Raw genomic sequence first — 26992 nt, forward strand, 5'->3', positions numbered from 1 at the left:
CACACCCTGGTCTTCCTTCTACACTCCATATGGTTTGTGGGTTATATTATGGGCATTGTGAGCTTTTGGGTTAATATCCACTTATTAGTGAGTACATACCATGTGTGTTCTTTTGTGCAGAGCTGACTATTTGGAATTGGACAGTGAGTTGGTATGTTCTCGCCTGGGGAGGACCATTTTCTCCTCCTCCCAACTTTCCTCAGTTTCCTGTAGTCCTTTGTAGGGTTGAGACCTCAGTGGGCTTTTCCTGTCCACTTTGGCATGTCCATTGGTATCATTTTTGTTCCACTTACACTTGAATAATCATATTGAGATTTATGGGTATAGCTTTTGATATCATTACTAGACACAATCTCAGAGCAAGAGCCTCTACAATCTTTCCACCTCTTCTTCTACAATGTTTCCTGAGCCTTAAATACATGGATGTATTATAAATACTCTACAATTCTACATTTTGGTTAATTGTGAGTTCTGTAGTGGTCTCCATCTGTTGCAAAAAGAAGTTCTCTCTATGAGGAATGAAGACTACGCTTACTTGTGGGCATAGGATAATTATTGTTAGGGTTTAGTATGCTGGTTTAGTAAATTAGTAGTTGTAGATTCTCTTCCATTGAGTGTGACTTTACTAGCACAGAGGAGGTAGCTAGGTTTCTAATAGCAAACATGATATCGCTCTTGTTAAGTGTGTCTTAAGTACAGTTAGAGAGCTGATGGTTAGGTGTAGCTTAACCCTTAGCTGCTGGCTGCTTGTTGATATGGTCCATAGACATCATAACTTGTAGGAATACTACTGCTTGCTTCACTCCTTCCTTTGGAAGCTTGCATAGTGTCTTGTGATACCAAGAAAGCTAGTCATTGGGTAGGGGACGTTCTGGTCAGTTCTAGCACAGGGGTCTCTAGGCCCTGATACTGAAGAGCATGGTGTCTTTAGCAATGCGGACTTACCTTCCACCTCTGAGAGGTAACCAAGGGCAACATCATTTAGCTATGTATTTTAGGAGTCTCTTGAACTATCCTGACTATCAACACAAAAGTGGGCATTTCGTGTCTAGTATTAGGCACTTGATAGGTTGTCTTTGGTTCTTGGAGGGAGCACAGTCATCCCCATATGAGAAAAATCATTTAAACTATTTATATAAATATTTATATAGAGAATCATATGTATTATTTTTAGGTAGATTGTTAATATGATTCCTTGTGTCTCTTTAAGACACCCATATTTTACCTACCTCCCCCCATCTCATAATTTACCTCCTTCACTAAGGAGCCCCCTTTCCTCATTTCCCCTATCCAATCACTTATATCCTGTCACTTCCCTCTTGTATCCTGTTACCCTCTTTCCATGGTGGTTTCTTTTTTTATCCACATTAAAGATTCATCAAGTGATCCCCATCCATGTTCCCCTCCTCACCCCCTCTCCCATCCAGTTCTTTCTCCATCCACCTCCAATGTCTATTTCATTTCCCCCTTTAAGAGCTGGGCTTCTTGCCTGTCACTGTGTACTAATCATTGAAGCCACTAAGAAAAGTACAACTGCTCTCTTCCACAATCTTGACAAATACAGAACTACACCAAGAGGAAAGGGAACATTTTCAAGATCCTTGTGTCCTTGAGCAGTCTATAAAGTCACAGACACTCTACAAGGACAGAGAAAGGAGTTGGGTTGAAGTAAATGTTAGGTTCATTCTTCTTGTTATGTGAATTATTTTAGAATCAAAATACAAATTAAATACATATACTCCCATAAATATGCCTGCATACACACACACACACACACACACACACACACACACACACACACACACACACACAGCAAAATAGGAAAAGAAAATTCCTTGACCTCAAAGTGAACACAACTTGTATGTATATCCATATCTCATATCCTTTTAAAGCTTCCAAAGCTTACCTCAGTCCCAAAACTATGCACTGGCTTTCTTCACAGGCTGCAACTCAAGTCAGGCAGGGTGCCTTCAGTTCTCAGGCCTTCTCTGTCACTTAATGGCATTTGATTTTATTCAAATAACTAGAAGATAGGCATGAAACACAATTTGCTTGGTAATATTCAACAAATAAATTCTCCTGGAAATTAAAGTTTTAAATTAGTCTGTTGCCAGTCTATCACCTATTCAAAGACTGTGAACCAGGAGCTTGGAAGATGGCTCCATTGGCTATGGTACTTGCTTGCAAACATGAGAACCTGAGCTCAGATCCCAAGAACATTCATAAAAGTTAGTGGGCCATGCTGACCCCAGTGAGGAGGCAAGACAGACATATACATTGACCAGCCAACTTAACTGAACCAATGAGCTTCTCATTCTGGGAGAAGCAATGCTTCACAAGACAGTGATTGAGAAAGACATGCAAACATTGACCTCTGGCCTCCACATGAGTGTGCGCACACCCACCTAAATGTTCACATACACACACACACACACACACACACACACACACGTGAGACATTTCACATTTTGTGTGATACTTTTCTTTTTGTAGTGTGTTTGTTTAGAAACTCTAGAGAATGAAGCATTGCCTTTGGATTCCTACCACAACTCTCCAATAGAAATTTATATTTATATTTTCCCATTACAGATACAGGGGCACTCACTCAGAAAGGAAAACTTACTGTCTCGACAATGTATACAACCGAAGGTCAAAGCCAAGTTTCCGTTTCTTCAGCAAGTATTTATAAATACTGTAGAGACAGCTACCAACAAAACGAATTAAAGTCCTGCCCATTGTGAGTTATGATATAAAATAAGAAGACAGAAAATAAACTAAATAAGTTGATTATATAACATAGTAGAAGCAAGAAGGACTATGTAAATCACTAGGAGGTCTCTTGAACTTTTAAGCACAGATGGAAAATATTCCTAAGAAAAATGGCTTTGAAAGAATTAGGTGAGTGTGTCGTGTCAAGAGCAGGGAAGGAAGCTGTCCATGAAGAAAATCAAGGTCAAAGACACTGAAGCAAGAGCTGCCTGGCTTGTTTGAGGAGCAACACTTTAACTTAGTACATTTTACTGTATGAAAATATGCTTATGTGCAGCTACAGTTGGGGCTTTAAGAAATAAATGTTAGTATCCTAAATGGAGTCTCCTGGAAGCCAATTCTGAGGATGTTAGTGTATATAGTGCAAGCACTGACCTTGAGAAAGCTCCTGTGGGTCCCAGAGGAAGGAAGTGAGCTACAGCAGGTAGAAGAGTCAAACTGGATGAACATAAAAGGTAGGCCGTGCTTACTGCACAGCTGTAGAGAGAGCCATTTAGGTCCTGCACTTTGCAAACATGGCCAACCTCCATCTCATCCAGTTTTCATCATATGATCTGTGATGGAAAGATAGTCATCTTGTGCAGACATTATCCATAGCCATGGCAACCTCTAAATCACCTTGTAGGTAAAACTCTACCAGCATGCCCCTGACAGGGTTATGAGAGCAGGAGAGCTATCCCTGTCCCTCGCCTACTGCAGCGCCACACAGCATCTGGCAAAACAGTAGAGCTGACCCTGATGGTGGTGGTAGAAGTGAGCTGGTCCTAATAAAGTGAGCATGGGAGAGTTTGTTCTGCCTCTTGTCTGCTGGGCAGTTGTGCAGATGAGGGAGAGACACCCTCTTCCCCTCCCTCATTCTTTACCATCTCTAGCAAGCAAGAGAACTGGGTCCAAGGTCATCAGAGTAGAACTGTCCCTGCCCTATACCTACTACAGCACTCAGGAGAGCAGGCCATGCAGCTCACTTAGGCAGTGTAGCATTAGCCCTGGTAGTGAGGGATTCTGGTAAGCAGTCCCCAAATACATGAGAGCAGGAAAGCCAGTGGGCTGACCAGCTCAGATTCCTCTGAGGCCCAGATCCAGAGTTTTGAATTGGCCCACTCCAACATCTATCCCATCAAGGAACTGCTTCAGCTCATGAAGGGGCCAGTCTAAAACTACAGGATCTCCATGACACAGAATAAGAGCAGGGTATTTGAGAGGAGTCCCAGTGAGGTTCCAGTACTGATAGAGTAGCAAAAGCTAGAGACCTTGTACCAGACAAACAAATCATTGCAATGAACATTCGCAAGCAAAGAAGTGTGGACTAAAGGGTATACCGTAGGACACACTGTGACACGCTATAGTTTCTACAGTGAGATTTCTTTTATTCTCTTGTACAAGGGATGTTGCAAGGGTAGAAGGCAGGTATGAGGAGAGGAGGAGATAAATAGGATTGAGGTGCGTGATGTGAAATTCATAAAACACAAAATTTTAAAAAGATCAAAAGCAATAACAAATGTCTACCAGCAATAGCAGTCTAGCAGCTGGAGACACACATCTATGGGCCCTAGCTTATGAAGGGCTATGAATGGTGTTTTAACTGAGACAATCAAAAATAAATAAACATGACAGGCTGACATTAAAGGCTGGAGTGGAATTTCAAATATCCTAAGAAGGTTAGAAATGTCAGACAAAGCCAACAGCTCAAAGTTTAAGAGTGTTGATTGAAACACTTATAAAAATGTTAAAAATGCTGGTTTTTTTTTCTTTAAAAAAAAGGAGACAAGACAAAAATAAGATTTAAAATTTGGGTTTTATTGCTGTAAAGAGACATCATGACCAAGATACGTCTTACAAAGTCAAACATTTAATTGGAACTAGCTTATAGTTTCAGAGATTCTGTCCATTATCATCATGTTGTGGCAACGAGCAGGTAGATATGGTGCTGGAGGAGCTGTGAGTTCTACATCTTGATCAGAAGGTACCAAGAGGAGGCTGTCTTCTGCACTGGCAGAGCTTGAGCAATAAGTGTGCCACCTATACAGTGACACACTACCTCCAACAAGGTCACACGTATTCTAACAAGGCCATGCCTCATCGTAGTGCCACTTCCCATGAGCCAAGTATATTCAGTCCAACACCAAGAGTAAAATAAATAATCTTAATACAAGAAAAACTTAAGGCAGAGATAGATTCAAATAATTAAGAATACAGCTAATATTTTTATAAACATCAGGAGAATGAAATAAAAAAAAATGAAACTGGTTACAAAATATCTCTAATACAAAACACAAGGAAAGCCAAGTGCAAGCTGAATGCTGGATACTGAGTCTCTACATTTGATTATTCCTGTCTGGAAATCAGAACCTCTTGCAAAGACCACCAAGTCTTCTTGTAAGAAGTCCAAGCAGTCAGAGCTCTGATTATGATCTATGTTATCTGAGCTCCCTAGGTTCTGTCTTCACCCTCATCTAGACTCATCTGACATTCACAGTGAATGTAGGGGTCAGGTATAGTTATGTGACCAGTTTCCCAAGTGTAGTCCTGGACCTCTGCTCTCTTCCAGGCGCCAAACCTGCTGAACACAGTAGTCTGATCTGACTGCCATTTCCACATTCTACCATTACAAGACATGTATTCAGAGATGCCCAGTATCCTAGGGCCCCAAACCCCTAACAATATTCACCACAAGGAAGAGCTAGAGAAGGAAAGGAATGTGGTTTCAGAGTAGCAAAAGGACAAAAAGGATATTTTGAAAAGGAAAGGCATACAACCCCCCAACACACAAGTGTCTCAACCCATGTATGGTGGACTCCTTAGAAACAAAACACTCACACCACACCATGTTGAGTCAGCCACATGTTGTCATAAGTCTCTTCTCATTAGTAGCCAGGAAATTTAAATCACAATGGCCTAGTATTTTTGGTCATATCAGCATTTGACATATCCGATTTCAAAACACTATGGTTATTAGACTCCAAAGATTAAGCAATTTTTTCCCTCTACTGTAACTACAGTCTAAACAACCCACAAAAATCTATTCTGTTCTTAGAGATTTCCAAAGACTATGGTTTTACAGTTTCCCTCCATAATCATGTCAACATTTATTATTTATATTACAAAAAATATTTATTGAGATAAGAATAAAGAAAAATGAAAGAAAACAAACCTTGGCTATAAAGACAAGAAAGAAAAAAGAAAGGAAGAAAGGAAAGAAGGAAGAAACGAAGGAAGGAAGGAAGGAAGGAAGGAAGGAAGGAAGGAAGGAAGGAAGGAAGGAAGATTATTTTTGAATCTAATATTTTCCTCTAAAGAACAAAATACCTGCTCTAATGGCAGCTGTAAAAGCCATGGCAGCCTCTGTGCCCTGCACACTCTGCAGACCAGGTCCACGTCTTGACCATGATCCTCATGAGATGACAGGGAGTCAACTCAAATAAACTTTGCATCACAAAGAACTCTAACCCTATACTCAGTTTATGCAAAACAGATTTGTACAATATTTTAGAATGCCAAACAAGCTAGAGATTAGCCTGTTGAAATAGTCTCAGTTATGAATTCTAATTCTCTTAAATAGTAAAGAGTTTCATTTTTATATATTAAAGGCTAATCAGATTGCTTGAACAACAATAACGCTTTCATGGGCACCTGAGACAGGAGGATGTCTAAGAGGAAAAATTTTTGAACAGAAATAACTTTTAATAGTCTGTTTTTCAGAAACAGATTCAAGTCAAAAAATGAATAGGTTCTATTCCCAAACTTGAGTGAATCCAACATATTCATTCCTCCAATCTGTAAGTGCCATCACACAGATGGCTTTGTGGAAACTCAAGGTTTAAGCTTCATAGGCTATGAGACTGCAGCCTTGTGGTTCCTTGGTTAAGTCATATACAACTATGGAAACAAAATATTTTATTCTATTTATTTATTTATTTACTTATTTAACATCTCAGCCAAAGATCTGCCTCCTTCCTCCCCTCTCTCCTAACTCCTCTACCCATTTACTCCCATTCAGAAAAGGGGAGGCCTCCCACGGATATCAAGCAGCCATGGCATAGTAGGACTAGGCACCTCCTCTTCTATTAAGGTTAGACAAAGCAATCCAGTAGGAGGAAAGGGTTCCAAAGGCAGGCAATAGAGTCAGAGACAGCCCCTGCTCCTCCTGGTAGGAGTACTACAAGAAGACCAGGCTACACAAGTTTAACTTAGGTTCAGAGGACCTAGGTCAGGCCTATGCAGTTTCCCTGGTTGGCAGTTCAGACTCTTTGAGCCCCTATTGACTCAGGTTAGTTGATTCTGTTGTTTTTTCCTGGTGGTGTGGGAAGAAGGCATTTTTAAGAGAAAGACCTCTGTTTCCTTCCACTCGATCTGTATGTATAAGTTCTTACACGCAATAATACAACCTGATTTTGCTGAATGCTACTTTTCTTTGCAATTTTTGAAGGAACCAAAGAGCAGCCATGTGTATTTTTCAGCTCCTACATTTTCAAATCCTTCCCAGATATGGAAGCTCCCACCTGTAATCACAGCACTCTCTCCACAGGTCTAATCAGGAGGGGATGACAAAGGCCATTTCTGGAATTAGTCACTCTTCATGCTAACACTGTTTTTCATTTGGTAACTGTCTTATGTTTATGTTAATTTTGTGATAGTAGGCTGCAAATCTTCGAGGTAAGAATTTTTTCAAAAAGTATAACTTCATAGTTACAAGATTTTCACGTGAGAATTAAAGTTTCAAAATATGTGGTAAATTGCATAATACCAGTTTAAATGAAATAGAAAATATTTAAGTGTTCAGATCGCTCTATTTCTTATTTATCTCTGATTATACTATTTTTTACATTTTCATATGCTCTTAAAGTTATATCCTTCTAAGAAAATTGTTATTAACTCATTCATTTTTATATACATTACTTCAAACATGTTATTAACTAACATTCCCAATATATTTACTTCTTAATAAAATCATAGTGAATTGCAGAGAAGTATAGTCTTCTTCAATAAAAACTCAATATGTCCATCAATTAAGATATTTTAAATGTATAAGCATACTATGGGCTCATGTTCTAGTTTTTGTTGTTATAGTTGTTGCTGTTGTTCTTGTTGTTCTTGTTCTTGTTGTTTGCTTTTAAGGCAAGGTCTCAGTATTCCAAGCCTACTTCAGGTTTTCTATGCATGGTGCTTTGAATTACGATGGTCCTCATAGGCTCATGTGTTTGAATGGTTGACCTTCAGTTGGTTTGAGAAAGATTAGGAAATGCAGCCTTATTGGAGGTGTGTCACTGGGGACAGGCTTCGAGGTTTCATGAGACTGGACATTCCCAATGTGTCTCTCTTTGCTTCCTGCTTGTGGATCAAAATCGGAATCTTCAGCAGTTTCTGCCCCATGGTGTACTGTATTCTCTGAAACCATAAACCACCTAAACACTTTCTTTTATAAGCCTTTGTCATGGTGCTTTGTGACAATAATAGAAACCCTAAGATACTATATATCCAAGAATGGTCTTGAATTTTTCTGATCCTCCTGCCCGAATCTCTCAAGTGCTGGCATTGCAGATGTGTAACAAATACTCGAGGTCTACTGTCAACATGTTGGTGTAATCTTGTTGGGCACTGTGTAAAGGTTATCTTTGTATTATTCAAATGTTGATTTCTGTAACAGCAAAGAGTTGAGTACAGGCCTAACTTTGGTAATATTATTCACCACCCACCTCAGTATTTTGCAAACATAAACCTCCTTCACCTTCTGATTGGTTTGATAAAGATCTGGCAGTCAATACCTGAGGCACAAAAAGAAAGATAGAACTTCTAGGCAGAGTTAGAAACTGTGGGAAAAATCAAGTACAAGAGATTTGCCAGCTAGACACAAGATGTCAGATGTACCAGGACTGAGTGAAAGGTAACAGGTCAAGTGGCAAACATGGATTAGAATAAACAGATTAATTAAGTTATAGGAGTTAGTTAGGGAATAAACCTGGAGCTAAAGCCCAGACTTTCATGCATAAATATAAGTCTCTGTGTCATTACTGGGTGTTGGCATGTCAGAGACAATCAAGAGATATCCACATTTATTAGCTTCCTCATTTTGAGAAGCTGTCTACTCAGTATTTCCCAAACTGTACCAGAATGCTCCAAGCCTCACCATATTTTTAATTTTCAACAGCAATACAGTGATACTTAGCATCATTTCTATACAGTGTAAGTAGTGTCACTATTCAACCATGCTATATTCATTCCAGTAAATCTGGGCTGTCATAAATTATCGGTTGAAAATTGGTGCAAAAGGAGAAGTGATATGTTCATTCTTGATGCAAACCCATGATTTGTGCAGCGCTCAACAGGCAAGCATATTCACTAATAGCTGTGGTTTTCTGAGACTAAAAGAAGAATGTTAATACCGGTTCAACTATGTATATTCTATTTTCGAGTGACTGAAAAGTTTCTGGGTCTTGAGCACTTATAGTTTTAAACAAGACCGTCTAATAAAGGAAACTTTTAGTTGCATGATTTATTAATGAGTGTCATTTACCATACTAAAGACACCATTAACTGGAACAGCTCATGAATCTCTGACCTCCCCTCTCTGTGATGTATTTTCCTCATCTGTAAAATTAGTACTGCCCAGAGTTGTTGCTGGGGTATTTGGGGCATGTAAAAGTATCTGGCATGCTGACTACTAAATTTTAGTTCTTCGTTGTCATGGATCATTGATGGTAATTTTCATTTTTGTAGTATTCCATGAAGACATTTTTATTTGCTATCTTGTTATGTTACCATGTTGTGTGCATGCCTGTATTTATGTGTGTCCATATGTATGTATGTGAGGGCAAAGGACGTTTGCATGTCCTTTCTCAAGCACTGTCTTTTTATTGCTCTTTCGGTTTGGATTAGTTTGGTTTGGTTTGGTTGGTTTTGGTTTGGGGGTTTTGTTGTTGTTTTGTTTTGTTTGTTTTGTTTGGCAAAGCCTCTCCCTGGCCTGCAGTTCACCCATTAGCCCAGTGAGGGCTGGAGGTCCACATGGCTCTACTTCTTCACTGGGACCGTCTGTGCACATGGGTCAGACTTTGATCCTCTTGCTTACAAGGTAAGCATTTTACTGATTGAGCCATTCCCCTGCCCTGTATTGCTACTTCCTTACCTAGTACTAAAAGTAAACTAGTTTCCCTGACCAGTCATACCTGAGATCCTCATAATTATAAACACAAACTGAAGCATAAAATGAAATGTCTCATGAATTATGAAATTAAACTACAATATGTTCTTCATAGCTTTAATACTTACATGACATTTGTAATAGATAACAGAGTACATCATTTTTTTAAAAAAATCCTCTACTTTCATGAAATTCATTTGTAACTGAGTCAGAAGTCATGCCAGTAATAGATGGTTGGAGGGTTGTGGAATAGCCTTGTGAAGTTCTTTCAGGGAGAATAGTGAAGCTGGTGGTTTGTAGCTTTAGCCTGGGTTTGGCAAGTGCTTTCAAACCAGATGACTTCTCCAATTATCAACTTATTTCCTCTAAACTGACAGGAAACAAATTTAAAAAATACCAGAAGTTGTTAATTGTGTTTTACATCTTATTGGGATAGTGCAGATATATTTTGTGCTGGTTACTTTTACTATCAACATCACATAACATAAAATCACTTGGGAAGAGCGTTTTAGTGAGGAATTATCTAGAACAGGCTGGCCTGTTATGTGACTAACTGCTTGAGTTCGTGCCTTGACTTTTCCCAAAATGATGGAATTGTAAGCCAAATGCATCCTTCCCTTGACCAAGTTGGGTTTTACCAGGGTATTTGTATCAGCAATTGAAATAAAACTAGAGCATAATCATACTAAGAAGATAAATCTACCACATCTGGCAACCCTAAGAAGCAACATAAGACGATATGCCACTGGAAAAAAAGAAAGAAAATGAGTTACTAGAGTTATGCAAGAATATAACTTTATTGGTAGACCTATTAAATAGAGATCATCAATGAACAATATTAAATAAATTATGTGCATTAAACTCCCTTAATTTCTCAGCTATCAAATTAAAATTATTGTCTTATAGGACTGTTATAAAAACTGACTAAACTTTTGCATTAAGCAGTTCATCAAAATGTTTAGAATGGAGTCATAATAACGGTAGCGTGTCTTATAGTGAAGCTGAGAATCACACTGATAACAGTTTTTGACAAAAGATAAATACTTGGAGAGTAGACCACCCAGGAGTGCAGACATCCTGAGGCAGAAGGACAGACTGCCACCACTGCACACCTCAGCCCACATCCCTGGTCCAACGGGAAATTGCACAGTGCCTCTGAACACAGGGATATAGAAACAGACAGCTGCTGGTACACATGGTTCTGGTCTGCGCCCAGGACCTAACTGATCCAGCCAAACAGCTCCCTGCACCCAAATCCCATGGGAGAGAGAAGTGTGAATACTCCTGAAAAGTCAGAGGAGAATACCCTCTGCCCACAGTACAGACCCAAAAGGGAATTTCATAGTGCCAACTGTGCCTGGGGGGTTCAATGACCTACACAAGCAATCAGGGGGCAGTACCCTTTGATTCCTGCCCACCCCTAGAGCTAGAAGACAGTCTTCAGGAGTGCCTACACACCTGAGATCAGAGCACATGTTCTCAGGAAAGGCTGAAAGAAAACAGGAAAATACTTCTACAGGAGTGCTGACACAGAGGCCTACAGCAGGGTCAAGTCACTCCCAGAAACAGCATGACAAGCAAACACCAGAGACAGCCCAATGGCTAGAGGCAAGCGCAGGAACCTAATCAACAGAAACCAAGACTACTTGGTATCATCAGAGCCCAGTTGTCCCACCAAAGAAAATACTGGATATCCAAACACACCAGAGAAGCAAGATTTAGATTTAAAAATCACATTTTTTATAATGATGTAGGACTTTAAGAAAAACATAAAAAACTCCCTTAGAGAAATGCAGGAAAACACAAATAAACAAGCAGAAGCCTTTAGAGAGGAAACACAAAAATCCATGAAAGAATTACAGGAAGACACAACCAAACTGGTAAACAAATTGAAAATGGAAATAGAAATAATAAAGAAACCACAAAGGGAAACAACCCTGGATATAGAAACCCAAGGAAGAGACAAGGAGCCATAGATACAAGCATCACCAACAGAATATCAAATGGCTGAGAAGTACCTAAAGAAATGCTCAACAGAATTAGTCATCAGAAAATGCTAATCGAAACAACCCTGAGATTCCACCTCATACCAGTCCGAATGACTAAGATAAAAAACTCAGGTGACAGCAGATGCTGGCGAGGATGTGGAGAAAGAGGAACACTCCTCCATTGTTGGTGGGATTGAAACTGGTACAATCACTCTGGACATCAGTCTGGAGGCTCCTCAGAAAATTGGACATTGCATTCCCTAAGGATCCAGCTATACCTCTCCTAGCTATATACCCAAAATATGTTCCAACATACAACCAAGACACTTGCTTTACTATGTTCATAGCAGCTTTCTTTGTAACAGCCAGAAGGTGGAAAGAACCCAGATGCCCTTCAACAGAGAAATGGATACAGAAAATGTGGTATATCTACACAATGGAGTACTACTCAGCTATCAAAAACAATGATCTCATGAAATTCATAGGCAAATGGATAGAACTAGAAAATATCATCCTGAGTGAGTTAACCCAATCACAGAAAAACACACATGGTATGCACTCATCAATATTAGCCCAAAAGCTGGAAATACCCAAGATACAATCCACAGATCACTTGAATCTCAAGAAGAAGGAGCATCAAAGTGCAGATGCTTCAGCCCTCCTTAAAGGAGGAACAAAAATATTCATAGGAGGAGATATGGAGACAAAGTTTGTAGCAGAGTTTGAAGGAAAGGCCATCCAGAGAGTGCCCCACCTGGGGATGCAGCCCATATACATACAGCCACCAATCCCAGACAATATTGCTGACGCCAAGAAGTACATGCTGACACTAGCCTGATATAGCTGTCTCCTGAGAGACTCAGCCAGAACATGACAAATACAGAGGTGAACGCTGGCCGTCAACTATTGAACTGATAACGGGGTCCCTGTTGGAGGAGTTAGAGAAAGGATTGAAGGAGCTGAAGGGGCTTGCAACCCCATAAGAACAACAATGCCAACCAACCAGAGCTCCCAAGGACTAAACCACCATCCAAAGAGTACACATGGACAGACACCTGGCTCCATTTGAATATGTAGCAGAGGATGGCCTTGTTGGGCAACAATGGGAGAAGCCCTTGGTCCTGTCAAGGCTGGACCCCCCCAGTGTAGGGGAATGTCAGGGGGGATGGGAATGATTTGTGTTTGGGGAGGGGGAACACCCTTATAGAAGAAGGGGAGATTGATGGGATAGGGGATTTATTGCCAGGAAACGGAGAAAATGATTATCATTTGAAATGTAAATAAAAATATACAATAAAAAAAGATAAATACTTACATTTTTTTAACCAAAAAATAATTTGTGGTGTATCTATGAGTATCTCCATTTTTTCCAGTAAAGTATAGGGAGGGTGGGGGGAGAAGTTACCCTAGTACAATAGAGTTGGTAAGAAGCAAAATATCTGCCTGGACATCTTAGCATCTCCAATAGAAAACTGTTTTCTTGATTTGGTTTCTCTGTTCTAGCCTTCCTCTGTGGCTATGTATTTATCTATATCCCCAGTCAGAGTCAACTCTTTGTCTCCATCAAACCAGCCAAGACAGGACAGCTTTCCTAAGCAGAGCTCTCCTGGCTATTTTGTGTACTGGTTTCACATTCGTCACCACTAATTGGAATCCTATGTAGATTCTATAAACATGTCAATCTAGCTATATTGGCACAGAATGCCCTAGGATAGAGAGTACAGGAACATCAGCAATGTCAATTACCTCTCTCAGACCCTAACACGTAGCCAGGCTGAGGCCTGTCCATAGGCAAGTCTAGGTTATGAAGTCATCACATTTGAATGCTCAGGCCTGTGAAGAACCTAACAGCCACTCTGGGTAATCTCCCTTGAAGTGTAGCAACCCCGTTGTCATGGCTCAGCACCATCTTGCCCTCTTCTGAGACTCTGTCACCTTTATTGTTAGCTCACACCTTCTTGTTTAAGATACATTGTCACAGTATCCTACCTTCCAGAAACCTCCACACTCATCTGGATCACCTATTCGCTTTAAATGTTCTCAGAAACCCTTTTCCCTGTAATTATTATACAAGCTTTGTATTTCTGTGTTCTCCGAATCTCACATATCTTTGACAACTTTACCGAGCTCCAATTTTAGCAGCAAAGGAATTAGCAATATTTTATGCCAGCCTTGTTTGCTTTCTCACTTCTGCTATGCTGTGCTTGCTTAATGCTCCCGGGTTGTGGACATTGTGCTGCTGTGCTTGAATTTTGTTATTTGTGAGAAAGTAAAAACGCAAGCAACCACTAGAGAGCATGAGACCAGGAACAAAGAGAGGAGAAAAGTCCTGCACTCGTGGCATTGACTGAAAGTGGAGATCACATGACTGAAACAGAGATCACACGATGAAACAGTTTGTCCAAGAAGATGAGAACCAGGTCAAGCAGAAGTGGTGCCCAAAAATCCCAGACTAAAGCTCACCATAAAAACGACAATGCTGCTTACAGGAAAATAAACATCTAGTAAGCACAGAGAAACTGGTCCACTTTTCCCACATGCGAGTGTTCATTTTGCTTCTCTGCAGATAGCCAGCACTGCTCTTCTTTTGTGTTTTAAATGCATTGATACTTCCATAAATATGAGCAACTGACAACAGAATTGAGCTGAAAAATTATCTGCATACAGACCGTGGGTTTTAGAGAGCAAAGGCACATTTATCACTATGTCCCTGGTTCGCTCAGCACAGGCCTGGCTTGTGTTCATTAAATAAATGAGTGCCCTATGCAGAAAAGACAGACTCAGAGAAAGACAACCTCTGTTCTGACACCGGGTTAGAACTGCAAGCACCATTGAAGCAGACCAGAACAAGGGAGCCAGAGATCACGGCAGTGACACCCACACTTGAGGACTTGGTCCAAAGCCAGTCAGCCTTGAAGAGGCTAATGATGTCTAAGCTCAAGAAATACTATTCAAGGATAGCTTTACAGCGAATTAATTCCACCATTGTGATTCTTGCAATTCCTTATTATCTCTTTTTTTAAATGCCATTTTGCTCAATGTTATAAGGATAAGTAATAATTGGCAAGTTTCCTTAAAAAGTTTATTTGGTCAAATAGAAAACTCGTCAGAAAGTGAGAGAACATTTAAAACGCATGAAATTTTAAAAGTGGAGTATTTTATATGAAAGCCAAAACTGTTGATCTATGCAGAGAAACAGAGAAGAGAATAATAGTAGTGACCAAATTATGGGAGAGGATGAGATTTGGGATCGAAGAGGTCAGATCAATAGTCACTGTAGTACCGCTGATTAACTATAGTTTACAATAGTTATTATATATTTCAAAATAGCTAGAAGAAAAGTTTTGGAATGTTCCAACACATCACAGTGATGGACACGACAGTAACCCTAATTGGATCGTTCCACATCATGTACGGACCAGGCTACCCAATGCAGCCCATAAATATATGCAATTGTTATGAACTCATTAAAAACATTAGAAATGATTTCTCTCAAAAGAAGCTGAGCATGTCCAGGAATCGCTGTGGGTTTCTCTGAAGCTGGGGAATGAACGCACTCGGGAGGCAGTGATGCACACAGAGCAGGCGATGTAATCCAGTCTTCCAGCACTGGAAGGGGAAAGCAGCCGAGAATTGCTGTAGCTGTCCTCAGGGCCACCAGTGAGCTAACGTCTGCATTAACTTGTAAATGGTTTTGTTTTTTTTTTTTTTTTTGTTTTTTTTTTTTTTTACTTATCACTCAGTGAACTAATGAGAGTCTATGACACCACAATATTTTATGTCACTAAAAGTCGTCTGTTATCTTTTTCCCCCCTTTTATGAGATGTGCTACCTGATAAATTAGAGTTAAAATAAACGCAAATTTGGGAGGCTTTCATATCACTCAGATCCACACACACCTTAGAATTTGGCTCTAGAATTGCAATGCAGTTAAGTCATAAAGTAGCAAGCATTGAGAATACTCACGGTTGGCAGGAATTCCTTCTGTAATGTTGGCTTCTGTCGTTAAAACTGGCAGATACTTTATCTTAATTACAGAAAGTTCCTGAGTAAACATATGCTTCTTTTCAACTGGTCATTAAAACTCAAGACATTTACTACTAATATATTGAGTAAACGCCCATTTGAAGGAAGCTCATATTTGGGCATGTCTTGATGTTGTTTCTAAGTATGGCTTCCTGTATATTATAAACTCTGGAAAATTCATTACTAATGTCATTTATATTTTGCTGCTTTGAATAATGTAATTCTTCACTTCCATGAAATACATTCCTGCCAGAATATCAAAAAAAATAGAAAAGAACTAAATAGCCAAAAAAGTATCTATTCAACAAATTACGATAATTAAGTTAATCTATTTGATGCAGTAGGAATCAAACTATTTTTCACATTTTATATTAGTGTGGATTTTAATTATTTGATCTGTGAAACTTGGAGTTCCTCCAATGGCCATTCAGTCTTCACTTTATGCTTCTGAGCATCTGGTACGAAGTCATTTCTCCATCTACATGTCTAATCATTGTCACAGCACCCGGAAATTCGTTATAAATAAGCACCTACCTCCAGGACAAAGTTATTTTCCATGGTTACCCCTTATCTCAGATGGATAATATTGAACTGAAAAACACCCAAGGATTTGAACATGAGAAGGTACACTTTGCAAACACTTTGAGAACAGGGGTGGAAGCGTACTATGCCCTGGAAGCTTTCCTCCACTGTGAAAAAGCTGACTTCTCTTAAGAGAGCGAGAATTATAAGAAGCACTTAAGTTTCTACATTCCTTATCTCTCACCTTACATGGTATTATTGATTTCACCCCACAAATCCACAGAGAATAGACACGCAGTTTTCTTTGTTTTCCTGAAGTCAGTTCCTCTTTTGAGCATCAAGTCTAGAGTGATAAACCTTAATCGTAGCTCATTTAAATTCTCCGTTCCTGGTTGATAGTGGTGGTGTGGTGGTGGTGATGGCGGTTGTGGGGATGGTGGTGGTGGTGGTGGTTTGGGATTTTATTTTGTGAATTTTTTTTGAGGCTCCAATTCTGGGTGTTTGAATCCTATAACTCTGCCTTACCCAACATTCCATCCCTCTTCTTCCCACACAGACACCACTGAGACAACACTCACTCCATTTCCTGTTTCTCCCAGGTCTTGCTTGCTGTACATTATTTATATTGACCCAGCTATCAGCTGTCATCTCAGCCGTGCTCACTAGGACCCTTTGCACAGATGCATAGAACAGCAACCAATCTCTCTCTCTCTCTCTCTCTCTCTCTCTCTCTCTCTCTCTCTCTCTCTCTCTCTCTCTCTCTCTTTCTGTGTATATGTGTGTGTAGTTGTGTGTGTAGCTGTGTGTCTGTCTATCTGTCTGTATGTCTCTCTTTCCCACATCCCCAGACTCTAAGCTTAAAACCTAGAAGTCCATCCCTTCCTGACATAGCTGTGCAGATCTCTCCTGTCCTTCCTCCACTCTGGCCTAGTATCTCAGAAGCAGGGGCTGCATAGCCCTTTCTCTACTAGGCACAACTCTACGGGAACTTGGAGCCTAGAGAAAATTTTGCTCTATCCAATTAAAACCTTCCCCTACCTTTGCTTTGAGAGTCAAAAAAGCATTTTCTCTAGCAAACATTTTTTGCTTCAAAGAACATCTAATAAAAATCTTCTCAGCGGGACTTAGGCTTTGAGAAACACAAAAGCCTGATATCCAGGCACCTTCATTCTGTCCTTATCTCTGTCTTCTAAGATGAAAGGCTGGGTGTTATCATTTCTTACAGCCACTCAATATTTCTTAACCATTTCAAACAATTTATTTTTCAGTTCTGGGTGTCATTATACAAATAATTACTAATACTGACTTTTTGGGTGTTTTTCATACTTATTAGTTTCCAACAAAATGTTTTAAATTGTGTGTGTGTGCACAGATACAACAGAAAGCTCATTGATTATTCACATATTTATAGAACTGTTGAGGACTTTAAAGCCATTTAACTTCTCTATAATTATGTTCTTGGTGCTAGAGAAGACAAGTACAGCATCCATCCTGAAGGAAATGAGTTTTCTGATGTACTCTGAGACTTACAGGATGTAATTCACAGTTCCCGCACAGTCTCCAGGTTTGCTAATTTATAATATATTCACATAGTAATGGAAATGCCCTCAAGAGAAAACTGCATATGTTCATAACTTTGGAGGATACAGTTTGAAAAATCTAATTAATGGTTTCATTAATAATTACAGAATATTATAGGCTGGTTAACTCACTTCCTGATATGCAAATAGCCCATCTTACACAGAAATGGAGTAGCAAGTCTGGTTTTAATATGTTCACTTTTTATTAAAAAATGCATTGAAAAGAAGGCCATTTAGCAAGACATAAAATAGAACCACTAGTTTAAGTCTAAAAGCATTTGACTGTCATGATCTCTTCTCCTCACCCCAGTGATATTAAGTGCTAACTGGATAAAAGAAATACCTGAAGCAATATTTTAATGCCCACGCTGAGATCCACAAAATACAAAATCTGTAGGAATTTTGATTTAATTGATCTGGATGAGGTGCTTTTAAAAATCACTCGAGGTAGTTTCCAATGTGCGCCCTGCGTTGAGTTCCACTGCATATTTACATTGCTCTTGAAGTTGGACTTCTGTGACCCACAGACCTCCCCAATAATCCGTGTTCTCATAAGAACCTTCTTTTGGTCAGTGTCCTCTAGGATTTTCTCTTAACAAATAGTATACAGCTAAATGATGGGACAGCCTTTCATTACCTCGGGCTTAGCTGGTTTAGCCACAGGACAATTTCTCTCCACCTTGAAAAACCAAATAGCCATGTTGTGACCACCCTATGAGAAGTGCCTTGTGATAAAGTATTCCAGGTGACCTTCAGCCATTGGCCAGATGAGAAACCAGGACTTCCCTGATGCAGCTGAAAGGAAAAGAACTCTGCCAGCTTCCATGGGAGCCTGGGGAGGTAGCTTGACCTCCACAACCACACAGAATCCTGCTAATAGCTTGTTTGTAGCTTCATGAGATCCTTGTCTAATACACAAGGAGTTCCCATAAACTGACAAGAAAATTATCCAAGCAGAAGAAGGCTAAAAGACAGAAAATGAGAAAGATAGCAAATGCATGAGCAGTGAGCATACCAGGCTGATCAGATCTCTGACCCATGAAAACTGAGAAAAGATTTGTTTCAACCTTCCAAATTCATGCTAACTTACTACATAAGGAAAAGAGGCATGTATTCCCTCCCTACCTCCCCCACAGTAAAACTATCACCACCACCACACAAGTAACAAACGTTCTTTGATTATAAAATCATAAGTATCTACAAAATAGACATGTATTTTAGGGTGGATCTACATATTTTAGGGGTGGATCTACATATTTTTCAAAGCTGGGGCATTATACAGTATTACCAGCACCCTGCTTGCTTCACTAAGGAGCACCTCAGAGGTTCCCCTAATACAGCACTGACACTGTCTTTTAATGTCTACAGAATATTCAGGGTATAAATGTGAGACAATTAACACTCGGTGGGTCTAGGTGTTGGCCACTATGAGCAATGACACCCAAACCTTCTGTATGAGATCTTCATGTGTGCTGTAATCTCTCCTTTGTGTCCCTAGAATGTGGATGTTAGATTGAAGTGAAGTTCAGATGCATTTCTTTATTCTCCTAGACATTATCAATCCTCAATTTTTTTCTTTTCTTTTTTTCGGAGCTGGGGACCAAACCCAGGGCCTTGTGCTTGCTAGGCAAGTGCTCTACCACTGAGCTAAATCCCCAACCCACAATCCTCAATGTTTAACTGCCATAATTTATTCTATTATTTTATGTCTGAAAGTACACATATTGCAGCAAACAGTAGTAGCATCTTCTTTTTATTTTTTTAGTTTTGGTCACTTTGAGATATAAACAGACATACATTTAGTTTCCATTTGTCTGCCTATAAGGACGTTGATCTTTTTGGATTATCTCTGCTAAGTTCTCATTTTCTATCTTTTGCCCTTTTTCTCTTTGGATAATCTCCTTGTCAGTTGGTGGGAATTCCTTGTGTATTTCAGACACCAACTGTCTGTGCTCTACATACAATTTTTCCCAAAGAGATTGCTCGTCTAATCACTTTTTAAACGTATTGAATCCTGATCCACTGTTACCCGTTTGTAAATGCGGTCTTCTAGACATGCTGCAGCCAGTTTCTATCGTGTTGTTGCATTTAATTTTTGACCCATTCAAATTCTGTCTGTGTGATATAAGGCAGTGATGTAACTGAATCTACTTCCTGGTGAAGAGTTTGCTGGATTAACACCATATGTTGCCAAGCCCACCATTTTTCGGAGTGAAAATATCGCCTTAGCTATATGTTAAACTCTCACACAGACTAGAGTTTATTTTCAGATTCTGAATTCTTAACCACTGATCTGTAGCCAATGCGGTATTGATTCAAATGCATTGAATTCCATCACCTTCTCAGCTGGCAGAGCAAATGCTCCCTCTCTGTTCCCTACTTCAGAAAGGTCTCACCCTATCTAAGACATTATCCTTCATTTAAAATCTCAAAACCTTCCTTAGACTGGAAAAGGGATTTGCTGGGACTTCTCAGTAACACCATTTTTTTCACTCTCCAGTCTTATCTAGGGCATATTTTAATGTTAACTCCTTTATGCAAAAGCTTATTACAAATGTTTATTCTTCGTTCGTTTATATTCTTTAATACAAGCTAGCAGGTTCACCACTTTTCTCCTGGGGACTCTCTCAGGATGCAGGGACTCAGGGGAAGGCAGACCCTGTGTGCTAGGAACATAATTTTCCCGTTCTCTTTCCCCTCCCATTTCCTCCATTTCTAGTTAATATTTAAGAATGAGAATTCGTGTTCTGGCTTAGTCGGAGTTCATCACAGAAAAAAGAATTGACAAGATAAATGGAGGAAGAAGAAATAGGGGAAGGGAGGGAGGGAAGAAGAGAAGGAGGGAGGGAGGGAGGAAGGGAGGGGAAGGGGGGAGGAGGGAGGGAGGGAGATCATGAGCATTGGAAAGGTTTCCAGTCTTTCTGCAAGCTGGTGACATGGGAAACCTGGCAGCACATTTTGACATATCCACAGTTAGAAAACAGGGGTTCCATTTCTGAAGGCCGGAAAAACAGAGGCGTCATTAACAAGAGAACAATATCCCAGCTCAATCATCAGGAGGAGGGAGGACTGAGACTGCCTCTAACTTTCCTCTCCCTCTGCTTTGTCATCCTTTCCAGGCCTAGGATTATAAGATGCCCATCGGCATCAAAGAGGACCAGCCAGGTACCATGCCTGGTCACCAATTCACGTGCCTTGTCTTCAGGAAATCTCCTTGAAGAGAGTCCCAGACAAGTCTGAGCACCCTAGACCCAGTCAAGGGGCGTGTGCAGCTATCAATCATCACAGGTCCCAACATTCGGAACTCATGAGCTACTGAGTGCTTGAGCACTCGCTTTCACAGGCGTGGACTCATTTCAAAGCCTGCTGCAAAGGCCTGGAGATAAGGGTTTGCTGGACTAGTGCCTGTGTAGCATGGATGATGGCCCTGAGTGCAGTCCCTACCACTGCAGAGAGAAGTTAATTGTGTTTAAAAAGAGCTAGTATTTTCAAAAATAATAAAAAATAGAATAAAGAACAAATAAAATGCTAGATTATGATCCACTTTTCTTCCTCTTTCATGTGGTGGCAATTCTCTCAAGTACAATATTGGGAAATTGTCAAAATTCTTAACATTTTACTTTTCTCTACAACATAAATTGGCCTCAAGGGTCCAGTTAAAATGACACCCGCTACAATTTGCTCCAAAAATTTCCAGAATTGTGAGTGTTAATCATCAGATCAGCGGAATCACCCACAAGTCAACACTGCATTAGTGAGACTTTCTTCTCCCTGTCATACCAAATGCAAATGAATAACCCAGTCTGATTCCCTTCCAGACTGACGTTTGTAGAAAATGGGAGGATGATTGGGATAGGTGAAAAGGGATAAGGTTGTTAGAAAAATGAATACATAAGTACTCAGTCATGCCTAGAGAATGTGTGCATACCCGTCACACTGAAGGGGATCATTTTTATCCAAATATTTCATCAGATATAAAGTCTGGTTAAAGTTCACTACATGTTTGCTGACAATGACACTATTGAAAATACAGTTCTTTAATTAGACCATTTCATCAGAGCCATGATGAGGCCAGTAGGTGATAACTGAAACCCATGAAGGTTTTACTATCCACTTGACAAGACACAGCATTCAGCTGAGGGTGGGAAAAGAAAAAGAGCAAACTTAAGACTTTGTTTCTATACATTTGACAGTTATCTCAAAGATCAATGATTCCATTTTTATTTTTAATTTTGACCCTGCTTCTCTAATTGCTTTTCTCCTGGGATATAGTTCTATTAGTTGCCATAAGAACAGCATTTCTGTCTACCTTAAAAACGATGTTACCTCCTTCTTTACCATTCCCAGGCCCAAGTGGGTTCGGGACCTATTAAAATTTCCTAGTTTACAGAGATGATATAATTTTTAAACATTTCTCTATAAATAAAAACAATGAAATACAAGATTGTTGATAACAATTGAAATTAGATATTTTCAAGCGACATTGTTCTTATCAACACAGATGCTCATATCCTACACACACACACACACACACACACACACACACACACACACACACACACACACAACTTTAAGAAAAGAAACAAGTCCATGGTAGAATAGAACTATCTCAAGGTATCTTAAATATGTAAGCCCTCACTAATTTGCTTTTCTCTGGGTTTTTTAAGTCTAACACAATGGCCAACTTTATTCAGAGATTCAGACAAGTTATACTCTGAGGATTAAGAGGAGTAACGTGAGGAAAGTGTTCAACCACAAGGACACATGACAAAAGTATGTTTTTCCATAGAGGCAGATAAACTTTTAAACAATAGCCAGTTGTAATGCATAATATATAGAATTCTAATTTTTGTAATATTTATATCAATAAGGACATGGGAGGTGGGAACTGGGGTAAAAACCTGCTAGCCCAGTGGAGGTAACCTTACTTTTATAACCATACACAAAGAGAGTCCCTTCCTCTTACCCAGGGTTTCGTCCATGAAGCTCTTCCAAGCCAAAAGAGCACTTTTCTTTATTTCTTAATTCAGTGAATAAGGACAAGGCTGCCCACTCTCTCCCTACTTATTCAATATAGTTCTTGAAGTTCTAGCCAGAGCAATCAGACAACAAAAGGAGGTCAGGGGGATACAGATCAGAAAAGAAGAAGTCAAAGTATCACTATTTGGAGATGCTATGATAGTATATTTAAGTGATCCCAAAATTTCCACCAGAGAACTACTAAAACTGATAAACAACTTCAGCAATGTGGCTGGGTATAAAATTAACTCAAATAAATCAGTAGCCTTCCTCAACACAAAAGAGAAACAAGCCGAGAAAGAAATTAGGGAAACGACACCCTTCATTACAGATCCAAATAATATAAAGTACCTCGGTGTGACTTTAACCAAGCAAGTAAAAGATCTGTACAATAAGAACTTCAAGACTCTGAAGAAAGAAATTGAAGAAGACCTCAGAAGATGGAAAGATCTCCCATGCTCATGGATTGGCAGGATTAATATAGTAAAAATGGCCATTTTACCAAAAGTAATCTACAGATTCAATGCAATCATCAAAATACCAATCCAATTCTTCAAAGAGTTAGACAGAACAATTTGCAAATTCATCTGGAATAACAAAAAACCCAGGATAGCTAAAACTATCCTCAACAATAAAAGGACTTCAGGGGGAATCACTATCCCTGAACTCAAGCAGTATTACAGAGCAATAGTGATAAAAACTGCATGGTATTGGTACAGAGACAGACAGATAGACCAATGGAACAGAATTGAAGACCCAGAAATGAACCCACACACCTATGGGCACTTGATTTTTGACAAAGGAGCCAAAACCATCCAATGGAAAAAAGATAGCATTTTCAGCAAATGGTGCTGGTTCAACTGGAGGGCAACATGTAGAAGAATGCAGATCGATCCATGCTTATCACCCTGTACAAAGCTTAAGTCCAAGTGGATCAAGGACCTCCACATCAAACTAGATACACTCAAACTAATAGAAGAAAAACTAGGGAAGCATCTGGAACACATGGGCACTGGAAAAAATTTCCTGAACAAAACACCAATGGCTTACGCTCTAAGATCAAGAATCGACAAATGGGATCTCATAAAAATGCAAAGCTTCTGTAAGGCAAAGGACACTGTGGTTAGGACAAAACGGCAACCAACAGATTGGGAAAAGATCTTTACCAATCCTACAACAGATAGAGGCCTTATATCCAAAATATACAAAGAACTCAAGAAGTTAGACCGCAGGGAGACAAATAACCCTATTAAAAAATGGGGTTCAGAGCTAAACAAAGAATTCACAGCTGAGGAATGCCGAATGGCTGAGAAACACCTAAAAAAATGTTCAACATCTTTAGTCATAAGGGAAATGCAAATCAAAACAACCCTGAGATTTCACCTCACACCAGTGAGAATGGCTAAGATCAAAAACTCGGGTGACAGCAGATGCTGGCGAGGATGCGGAGACTCCTCCATTGTTGGTGGGATTGCAGACTGGTACAACCATTCCAGAAATCAGTCTGGAGGTTCCTCAGAAAATTGGACAATGAACTGCCTGAGGATCCAGCCATACCTCTCTTGGGCATATACCCAAAAGATGCCCCAACATATAAAAAAGACACAGTCAGAATACAGCAAACACAGAGGCGTATGCCAGCAGCAAACCACTGAATTGAGAATAGGACCCCCGCTGAACGAATCAGGGAAAGAATTGGAAGAGCTTGAAGGGGCTCGAGTCCACAATGTACAACAATGCCAAGCAACCAGAGCTTCCAGGGACTAAGCCACTACCTAAAGACTATACATGGACTGACCCTGGACTCCAACCTCATAGGTAGCAATGAATATCCTAGTAAGAGCACCAGTGGAAGGGGAAGCCCTGGGTGCTGCTAAGACTGAACCCCCAGTGAACTAGATTGTTGGGGGGAGGGCAGCAATGGGGAGAGGATGGGGAGGGGAACACCCATAAAGAAGGGGAGGGGGAGGGATTAGGGGAATGTTTGCCCAGAAACCGGGAAAGGGAATAACACTCGAAATGTAAATAAGAAACAGTCAAGTTAATAAAAAAAAGAAAGAAAGAAACAAATCTTCCCTAAGACTTAGGAAATTGAAAGGTGATTTCATGACATCATGTGAAACACAACCTTGGAGTTTTGGTAGCAGGTAAGTTGTACTTCATCCACTTGGTCTTGGAGCTTCCTTTCACATACTGATAGCTTACAAATAAAGGCAAATTCCATGCTGGCTCCATTTCCTCTCATCAAAATAGAATTGATCACCTGTAATCTCAGCACTTAGCAATCAAAGGCTGCTGGATACTGTGTGAGTTCAAGGCCAGCCTGGTATATAAAACCAATTCTAGGAAAGCCAGGGCTGGACTATACAGTGAGACTTTGTCTCAAATTAATAATTCATGAAAACCCATGATGAACGGATACACTCAAATATGGCTAGGAGTGAAAGCTTTGGGTGTGGCTGGTCAGCACGGATGTGGCAGACAGCATATGAATAAGTTTTGCAGTTACTCAGGTCAGCACTGAGAGCCTGGACGTTGTTGGAACACCAAAAATAGCTTCTCCTATGGGAATGAATGGATTTCTTCCCAACTCTACCCAGCAGCTGGTGCTTTACTTCCTGTGTCTCAGCATCAACCCTGTGAAGCCCCCACCAGTCTCAGCCATTTACATTGAACCTGAAAATCCATTTATGCTAAAATAGAAATGGTTGGTGTTGTGACCAGTTGTTTGCCTTCGTGATGTTCTTATTGCAAGGCTTTTCTGACTAAACAAAGCCAAGCAGAAAGGAAGAGACGGACTCGGAGGTGTTGAGCTACAGTCTGAGTGAGTCCGTCCTCTGAGGTCTTCCAGGAGAATGCTCCCTCCCTTCCACCCTACAGCTTCCACATGGCATTCTGCCCCCAGCTCACAAATCTCTTACATACTTCTCCCTACTTTGCCTCCCACCTAGGAGGACTTTACGTTCCTCACAAACCACACTTCTGCCGTGACAATGTAGGTCAAGGTGAATTCATGAACAGAAGAGCCATTTCAGTTTAAGTTCGGGGGAAATCCTATCCGATCCATCAGCACTGCTTGCCAATTCAAAGGAATTGAAATAAAGAAGTGAATCATTTATACTTGCAGCGTTCTGTATGAATTTAAAACGCACAAATGTACAACTGTTACCTACATGTCGTTCACGTAGAACCAAACCCCGCCATGGGTACAAGCCCACCAGCTGAGACTCCGCTGCTGAGTTTGAACAATGTCTTATGTGAACCACAGTCATCATATGAACCAGTATTTCTGTCCGTTGTTTGCTTATATTTTTATTTGATATTTCTAAATAGGAAAGAGTCAAAATGCTTCTCCTTATCTCATGTAAGACCAGGTAATATAATTCAACTTTCAACTTGAATATGAAGAGAAATATTTTATTTTTTATTGAAAATAAAATTATACTGCAACATTACCCTCCCTCCAGCTCCTCCCAGATCCTCCACACTTCCCCACCCACTCCAATCTTACCCTTTCTTTCTCTCATCGCCATACAAACAGGAAGAAACCTTAAGACTTGAATTTTTTAAGACAGTCTGAAAAGAAATCCCTTTGTCTTCTTAAATCACTAGTGGTTCACTGTTTTCTTACTTGTACCCAGTATGACAGGACTTTCGAGTGACCTTTTTAGATGAGTTTTCTCTTCCAATGTATTTCATGTGTATCATAGAGATACTGCTTCTTTTGCTCATTTTCACCTGTTTATAGCATGCTTGGTTAATTATTAGTTATGTACTTAAGTAATTAACTAATCTCTTAATTATAAAAAGTATGGTCACAAGAGAAAGCATAAAGTATGGGACTGTGCTAGGAAAAAGAGAAGGCACCGTCAGCCATCTTCATGTATCCGCAGTCACCTTCCTCTGCATGGTGAACCATTTTTCACATGAAGTGAAAATTACCCTCCTAAACA

At 39.9% G+C, this 26992-nt stretch overlaps 1 long non-coding RNA gene across 1 annotated transcript in view; it reads left to right on the forward strand.

Annotated features, from left to right (window-relative positions):
* The window catches only part of LOC103691836 (uncharacterized), a 50112-nt gene extending 28553 nt beyond the window's left edge, over positions 1-21559 (forward strand). The window contains exon 4 of the long non-coding RNA XR_010065101.1: positions 21140-21559. This is a non-coding gene — a long non-coding RNA (uncharacterized LOC103691836). The remainder of the gene's footprint in view (positions 1-21139) is intronic.
* Positions 21560-26992: the final 5433 nt, after the last annotated feature.

This window comes from Rattus norvegicus, chromosome 3 (assembly GCF_036323735.1).
Source record: "Rattus norvegicus strain BN/NHsdMcwi chromosome 3, GRCr8, whole genome shotgun sequence".
NCBI classification, from domain to species: Eukaryota; Metazoa; Chordata; class Mammalia; order Rodentia; family Muridae; genus Rattus; species Rattus norvegicus.